This window comes from Triticum aestivum, chromosome 5B, assembly GCF_018294505.1.
Source record: "Triticum aestivum cultivar Chinese Spring chromosome 5B, IWGSC CS RefSeq v2.1, whole genome shotgun sequence".
Lineage (NCBI taxonomy): Eukaryota > Viridiplantae > Streptophyta > Magnoliopsida > Poales > Poaceae > Triticum > Triticum aestivum.
This window is the reverse complement of record NC_057807.1, coordinates 48,779,651-48,788,668: the sequence shown is the minus strand read 5'-3', so window position 1 is coordinate 48,788,668 and position 9,018 is coordinate 48,779,651.

Below are 9,018 nucleotides of genomic sequence, written 5' to 3'. Positions count from 1 at the left end.
ACCCTCGATGAGAAGCAAAAGGAGTACATCAATCTTGCCCATGAAGAAGCCTTGGTCCAAAAAAGAGCCATGGCCATGGGAGGCATGGGATCTACTATGGGAGGCATGGGCGGCATGGGTGGCCTAGGAGGCATGGGTGGCTTTGGAGCTACCATGGGGGCCATGAGGTTTGCGTCTCTCATGGGAGGCATGGGAGCACCTCCGAGTGACATGAGTGGACGCATGTCTTCCGGTGTTCCTCACATACCTTTGCATGATGTCGTTGGAGATCTTGCCAACACCTTCTGAGCTCCCCATGATGATGCGGCGCGATACAATGAAGAGGAGGATGAAGAATCGTCTTCGGATGAGGATGAAGAATCAGAGGAAGAGGACACTAGTAGAAAATGGCCCATTTGTCCCAGTTCCAGAGGCCCTTTAGCCCCGGTTCTGGAACCGGGACTAAAGGGTCGAGAATAAACCCCGAACCCTTTAGTCCCGGTTCACTTACGGACCGGGATAGAAGGGGATCCACGTGGCTGCTGCGGGGCGCCCAGGCAGGAGGACCTTAGTCCCGGTTGGTAATACCAACCGGGACCACAAGGCCTCCACGCGTCAGCAGCTAGCAGGAGTTGATGTTTTTTTGAAGGGGGGGGGGGTTAGGGGTTTTGGAGGGTTAATTTAGGGGTTTCACATTGTGTTAGCTAGTTAATAGAGAGAAGTTTCCTCTCTTGTCTCCGTGCTTGGTCGACGCTAGCCACTCTACGTATAGAGAGAAGTGTCCTCTCTTATGCTACTAGAATTTTATGGAATGCAATAGAGAGAAAAACATTTCTACTTAATTAAACATCTCATTGCATAACAACTTCACTTCACTTACATAACAACTTGAGATTGCTTAAATAGCTGAAGTACATAAGAGGTTCAGCATACTGAACATAAACACTGACACTTATCTAACTAACACTCACCGCATTTCTTCATTTCTGCATCTCCTTCATCTTCTTGATGCAGTCAGAGTGGCGAATGCCGACGCAGATGTAGGTCTCCGCCTCGATTGGCACGCTCATGTCACCGAGGTGTGGGATCCCCGGTGCCACCATGTACAGGTCATCATCGGCAGGCAGCTGCAGCTACTGCGCCACCTCCCCCTCGATGTCGTCCTCCACCTCCACCACCACGTCGGCACCTGGCTCATCCTCCCCCTCGCTGGACTCTTCTTCCTCCTCCTCCTCATCCTCCTCCTCATCTTCCCTGCTCTCTAGCTCGCTGTCAGAGTGGACAATCACTTGCTTCACTGCAGCTGGTACAGTGACCACGATGCCGATGAGACCTTCCACTGGAGCTGGAGGGGCGCGACGGTGGGATCGATACTCGTACCACCTAGCACGCTTACGTGGGTCTGGTGAGTTTTATGCTTCATTCATAGCCCAAAGAAAAACAGCGACAAGAGAAATTCCACAGCCGCCGGGAACATCGTCTTCTTCTCATCATCTGTAGCCACGGCGATGAGTCCCCTAGCGTGGCCGATGCACATTTGCAAGCTGGGAAACCTATTGCAGATCTCCTGTACGTCCGCCATTTTCTTTGAATCTCCCTTGCAGAATTTGCTGACAGTCTCCTTCCATCGATCTTGAGCACGGCGAAAAGCTCTTGCAGACGACCTCTTCTTAGGCGCCATGACCGTCCTCGAGAAGCGATGGGAGTGGCTGGATGAGTTGCTTATCCCCTGAATCAAGCCCAAGTGACCAAAATGTTATTTAATCTTATCTAGAACAATAAAAGCACAAAGAATTATTGGGTAACAAATGAATTGTGACAAATGATTATAAACAACTTTAGTCAGAAATATAACACGAGCCACGTGATACTGATGATAACCCACAAGTATAGGGGATCGCAACAGTTTTCGAGGGTAGAGTATTCAACCAAATTTATAGATTCGACACAAGGGGAGCCAAAGAATATTTGAAGGTATTAGCAGCTGAGTTGTCAATTCAACCACACCTAGAGATTAATTATTTGTAGCAAAGTGATTAGTAGCACAGTAGTATGATAGTTTTGATGATAGCAGCAGTAGTAACAATAACAGTAATAGTGATAGCAGTGATATTGTAGCAGTAATGATAGCAGTAGAAACAGTAGTAACTTAAAAAGAACAATATAAGATAAATTCGTAGGCATTGGATCAGCGACTCGTTGGATGATATTCATCATGAGATAGTTATAACCTAGGGCGATACGGCACTAGCTCCAGTTCATAAATATAATGTAGGCATGTATTCCATAAATAGTCATACGTGCTTATGGAAAGAACTTACATGACATCTTTTGTCCTATGCTACCTCTTGAGCTTGCGTTGGTTTTTCCCTTGAAGAGGAAAGGGTGATGCAGCAAAGTAGCGTAAGTATTTATCTCAGTTTTGAGAACCAAGGTATCAATCCAGTAGGAGACGACGCACAAGTCACCTAGTATCTGCACAAACAATCAAGAACCTTGCAACCAACGCGATAAAGGGGTTGTCAATCCCTTCATGGTCACTCGCAAAAGTGAGATCTAATAGAGATAGTAAAGTAAATATTTTTGGTATTTTTGTTGTATATATTGGAAAGTAAAGAATGCAAAATAGTAAACGAGATTTAAAGAGATGCAATATAATATAAAAGAGACCCGGGGGCCATAGGTTTCACTAGTGGCTTCTCTCAAGATAGCATGTATTACGGTGGGTGAACAAATTACTGCCAACAAATTGATAGAAAAGCGCATAATTATGAAGATATCTAAGGCAATGATCATGAACATAAGCATCACGTCCGTGTCAAGTACACCGAAACGATTTTGCATCTACTACTATTACTCCACACATCGACCGCTATCCAACATGCATCTAGAGTATTAAGTTCATAAGAACGGAGTAACACATTAAGCAAGATGACATGATGTAGAGGGATAAACTCACACAATATGATATAAACCCCATCTTTTTATCCTTGATGGTTATCCACCAACGTGTCGCCCTGGGGCCTTTCCAAGCGCGCGTGGCAAGAGGCTGTGCAGCCAGCGGTGCACGGTGGCAAGCGACACTGACAAGATCGCCATCGTGGCGAGCGGTGGCGTCCCTGAAGGTCCCTTTCTGCACTATTTGGGCGACACAGATGGGCATTTAATGCCTTTGTCCCCTGCCATCAGGGTTAGGTAGGATACACTGTACAGATAGTTGTACCAACCGCAATTCCTTTTCCATTTCTACCCTTGTCTACGTTGCCACCTGTCGGTGACCCCTTTAGCATATAAAAGGAGGCCCATGCGCAACGTAGAGGGGGTTCGAAGGCAGAAAAAACACTCACGCTCGGTCTCGTTAGCAGCTAGTGTGTACTGTAACATTCAGCGCTCCCGAGCAAGAACTCAATACACTCAGACATGCAGCAGTAGGAGTGTTATCTCTCCGGAGAGCTCCAAAGCTGGGTAAACTGCTCGTGTGCTTCGCCTCGATCCGCTCTTCGTGCGATCCCCGCCCCCCGTCAAACCGAAAGGGGCTCGGTCCGCCAGTCCCATAGGTGTTCGTGGATCAGCTTCCCCGACATCTTTGAGCTTGCCGGGGAACGTCAAGCTCCGGCTGAGCCCCAGGTTCTCGCCGTAGGAGCGGATGTTCCCGCAGCAGCAGATGTGCCTTTAGTCCTTGTTGTCGAGCCGCAAGCTCCAGCATGGGCGCAGCAGATTGTCCGTTTCCTTCAGACAGGAGAACTTCCTGAAGAGCAAGAAGAAGCAGAAAGAGTAGCCCGACATTCAAGTATGTACCAGTTTGTCGACAACATACTGTACAGAAGGAGACTCAACGGTGTGAAATTGAAGTGTATTCACCGGGAAGATGGACAAAATCTGTTGGCAGAGATACATGGAGGCATATGTGGCCACCACATAGGCGCAAGAGCACTTGCCGGCAAAGCGTTCCGGCAAGGTTTCTTTTGGCCGACAGCCCTCCAGGATGCAACTGCACAAGTAACCAAGTGTGAAGCGTGCCAGTTCCATTCCAAGCAGATACACCAGCCAGCTCAAGCTCTCCAGACGATCCCTTTATCCTGGCCATTTTCGGTCTGGGGGCTCGACATCCTCGGCCCCTTTCCCCGAGCTGTCGGGGGCTTTGAGTACTTGTACGTTGCAATCGACAAGTTCACAAAGTGGCCGGAGGTGGAAGCAGTGAGGAAGGTGACAGCACAGTCAGCAGTCAAGTTCTTCAGGTCGATTGTTTGCCGCTTCGGGATCCCTAACAGGATCATCACCGACAACGGCACGCAATTCACGAGCCGCACCTTCATGCAGTACGTCCAAGATCTTGGCGCCAAGGTCTGCTTCGCTTCTGTTGCTCATCCGAGAAGCAATGGTCAAGCGGAGAGGGCAAATGCTGAAGTGCTGCGCGGGCTCAAGACCAGGACTTTCGACAGGATGCGCAGGTGCGGAAAGAACTGGATTGAGGAGCTGCCGGTGGTTCTTTGGTCGATCAGGACGACGCCAAATCAAGCCACTGGCCAGACACCTTTCGCTCTAGTCTATGGAGCAGAGGCAATTCTCCCCACGGAACTCGTATACGGGTCACCTCGAGTGCTCGCTTATGATGAGCTTGAGCAAGAGCAGCTGCGACAAGATGACGCGCTGCTCCTTGAGGAGGACCGTCTTCAGGCCGCTGTACGAGCTGCTCGATACCAGCAAGCTTTGCACCGCTACCATAGCCGCAAAGTTAAAGCCAGAAGTTTCGAGGAAGGCGACCTTGTTCTTCGGCGCGTTCAGTCCGCCAAGAATTCCAACAAGTTGACGCCGAAGTGGGAAGGCCCTTACCGGGTGAAACGAGTCACTAGGCCTGGCGCTGTCCGCCTTGAGACCGAAGATGGCATTCCGGTGAGCAACTCCTGGAACATTGAGCATCTTCGTAAGTTTTACCCGTAGGGCGCGGTTGCCGGAACCCGTTCCGGCAACCACCTTTTGTACAAGTCTTGCCGATGTTGCATGTAATCCTTTGTACAAAGCCGGGCGCAGACCCCGTGCATAAGTAAAGCTCATGTGCTCCGCACAGCTTGTCAATTTCATGCTCTCTACTTCTTTTTGCATGCGTTATCTGACACTTTGTGCAGCGCCTACCCCCGGTAAGCGATAACGAGCCGTAAGGCTCCATATCTTTATTTTCTCTTCTTTCTCTTTCTCAAAGAAAGGAAGGTTCCCTTGCCCACAAGTTTGCCGGGGGGAAAGGAGAAGATAATGGCGTGGACCAAGCGTCGTTCGAGGAAGTTTCGCCTTACCGGGAAGCAAACGACAGAAAAGCTAAGTTGCTAAAATTTGAGCAATCAGTTTTAAATTTTTAACTTATCTTCCTCGAACGACCGTGCTTTGTATGGAAAACCTGTGCGCGGAGGAACCAACTCACAGCTAGTTGCGCCCTTACTTTGTTTCGAGTTCGCTCAACAACTTAAGTGAGCTGCGACTAGTTGCGACAAGGTTTCTTGTCGGTAGCGGCACCACCAGCAGGCTGCTGACGTCCCGCACTCAGCGCTCGCGGCTAAGGTGCCTGCGCCGACAAGTACCCTAAAAGCGTAGGGCAAAAACATACAAAGGAAGGAATCAAGTAAAGGAAATAACACATCAATCTCTACCCAAAATAGAGTTATATTACAAGATAGCTTGTCGCAGCTCTAACAGATTGTTCTCATGACATGACCAGCAGCGACAAAGAAAAAGAGAAAACGGGCGGCCTAATCTACACGATCGCCCTCAACCCTCTTGATCCCGCTCACCTTGTCCACAATGGGTGCGACAAGGGCCTTGAGCGCTTCCAGATCAGCATCCGGCGGCAAGGTCCTGAGGACGTTGGTGAGGTTGAGGCCTGGGTTGCGGAAGGCCACCTTCACCAGCACCTTTTGAAGAGCTCCCGCACAGATCTTGCGCGACTCGTCGGCCAGCTGCTTTGGGATCTTCTCCCGGAGTCGCTGGAGGGCCGTCGCCACACCTTTAAAGAACAAGCTGAGCTTGGCGCTGGGTTGGAGGTGCTCATCGGAGGAATACCCAAAATCCTCCATCCCTAGCTGCGCCAGCTCCCTGTCGATGGCTGCGGCAACATCCACGAGACCCTCGGTCCAGTGCTCCACATTCTCCCTGAAACTGTTCTGGGCGGCAGCAGCACTCGCCAGTAGCGCCTCGCCGGCCTTGATCTTCTCCTTCAAGGCCACCTCCTGCTCCCTAGCGCCGTCCAGCGTCTGAGTCAAAGTAACCAGCTTCAACTCGAGATCTGCGTTGGAGTCTTTGGCGGCGCTAAGCTCTTTGCTCCTCTCAGCGAGACGACCCTGCAGCTCGCCATGAGCGGCGGCATCCTTCTCGTGCTCACGCTTGAGCGCAACAAGCTCCTCGCCGCTCGCCTTGAGATCGGCCTCCAGCTACGCCATCTTCGTCTCCAGCTTCTTCTTGGCGGCCTCGGCAGTTGCGGCAGCATCCTTTGCTTCCTTGAGAGCCCCGCCAATTTCCTGCTCGCGCGCGGCAAGCTCCTCCTCGTGGCTGTCAAGGTTGACCTTGCGCTGCGCCAACTCGCCTTCCTGCGCAGATAGCTTTTCAGCAACAAGCCGCTGTTGCTCTTCAACTTCAGCCTTCTCGAGGAGGAAGGCTTTCCGCTCCTCGGCGACTTGCTCCCGCTCCTCCGCCAGGGATCGGAGAGCTTCCTGCCTGAGACCCCGGAGCTCCTCCGCGTGCTTCTCGATGTCCACTCCCGCCTTAGCAACAAGCGCTTCTCGGGATTCCAGCTTGGCCTGTCGGGCGCGGTAAAGCAACAACAGCTTCCGCAGCAGCCGCTCCTCCTCAGGCTCGTCGCTGCTGCTGCTTGGCGCGTCGACCAGCGTCAGCCCAGCGGAGGCGAGCACCTCTCCATCCAAGATCTCTCCTTCGACCGGTGCCCTGGAGCTTGACGCCCAGGGGAGCTTGATGAGGATACCGTCGCCGGCCTTCAAATAGGCGCCGGGATGGGGCTCTTCGGAGCTTGGTGCTGTAGCAGCGGCGGAGGGATCAGCGGTCGGCGTAGCGCCTGACGCTCCTGCGGCCTCGGGGCCGTCAGTATGATCGCCGGATCCCTCGCCAGCTTCTGCGGTGGCAGCTTTGGCGGCCTCTTCGCCGGCGGGATCATCAGCGCCGGCCTCTTCTTCGGTGGCAGCGGCGTCGTCGTCGTTGCCGCGCGCGTTCTCCTCGCCGGCGACCTCGGTCTCCATCGGCTCCGTGACAGATGGATCTAACGACCGAAGAGGGGAGAAAAGTCAAGCAAATCAGATACAAGACAAAACAACAAGAATTGAAGAACTACAAGTACAGCAAAGAATCTTACTCTTCTTCTTCCTCGTCGGAGCTGAGCGCGGAGAGATCGAAGTCCGGCTCGCCTCCGGTGCGACGAGGCGGAGGAGTAGGTTCCCTTGTCCGCTTGGCAGGAGTAGTAGCGGTGGACCGGGAAGATCCCGCTCCAGTTGCCGCAGCGGCGTGAGGCACTCCCGCGGCAACAGTGCTTGCCGCGGTAGAGCATGTTGTGCAGCACGACGGCTGTTGACCCGTCTGCCGCCCCGCTACGTCCCCGGCCTTGCAGAGACGCCTTCTGGGGGCTCCGCTTGCGGCGAACTGGCTGAAGGTGGGGAGGAGGAGGAGCCGATCTTCAACGAGTCACTCGCGCCCTCGGCGGGCTCGCTCGACTCAGCTTCAGGCCCGACAAGCTCTTCCTCGCCGGCAAGTTCCTCTCGCTCGACAAGGCTTGCCGCCTCTACTGCCTCTGCCTCCTCCATGGTGAATCCAAACTCGCCCGCGGCAGCTACTGCCGCCGCCTCTTCCAGCCTAGTGGCGATGCGCTGCATCTCCACGTGGTGGTGTCGCGAGTAAGACTCTTCGGTTCATCGGCGCGGACCGACACTTCTACCAAGCCGTCGAAGAACTCCTGCACGACGTCGTCTGCAGGCTCTTGCCAAGTTGGGACAATTCCATGCGAATCACACAGCGACATCATTGCACGGATGCGGTCGAGCAAGGAGTTGTTGCACAGCGGAACGACACCCCTCGACAACATGGATGGATGTTGAGGATCGCGCTTGAACAGTTCCAGGAGCATCACGTCTAGTTCCAGGACAGTGAAGTTGAAGTTGAGGCCCGGGCGCAGCCTCATGATATTCGCCGAGTTCTGGAACTCCCAGGCGGGTCTCCTCTCCTGCAGGGGGCGATGCGGCGGCGAAGAAAATCTGCGCCAACGGCGCCTACGGTGAGCCCGGCAAGTCAGAGGCGTAGGATCCGGGTGACGGCAATCTTCAGCCTATCGTCTTCCGGGGCCACGTTGCTCGAGTTGTTGCCATGCGCTACTGGGGCTTGGCGCAGGGCGGTAAATGGCTGTGGGTTCTCCTCGACAATCCAACACCACTCTGCTCTCCATTCCTCCCACTTGCTACGGAGCTCTCCCTCCAGATAAGCTTCCTTCTTGCCAACTCTCGAAATCCAGGCGATTCCGCTGGATAAAGGCTCCCCTCTCTCAACTCGGGGCATAAAGAAGTGGCGAAAGAGAGCTACATTTGGATGGACTCCGACAAAGTTTTCGCAGAGATGTGCGAAAACTGCCATGGTCAAGACGGTGTTGGGGGTGAAGTTAAGGAGGCGGAACCCGTAGGTGTTCATAATATCGCAGAAAAATTCAGAGAATGGCGGGCAGAGCCCGCAATAGAAGAACAACGCGAAGAAGGGATATCCATTCGGAGCCAGTTCCGAAGTGGCAGCTGAGAGTACCTTCGTGCGTGGATGCGCTCGCGTCTCCGTCGACCAGAAGAGGTAGTAGTACTCCCTCAGCTCCTTCGCGGCGAGGTGGGGGGGGGGGGGGAAGATTGCCCGCTCCTTTCACAGCGCCGCGAGCCGCTGCGCCTCGGCCGACTTCACGACCTTCCCTTTGTCGGCTTTCGGAGCCATGTCGGAGGTGGTGGGGGAGATCGACGGCGTTGGTGATGCTGGTGGCGATGAGGGGCGGAGCGCTGCTCTCTTTCAGCTTTGGGA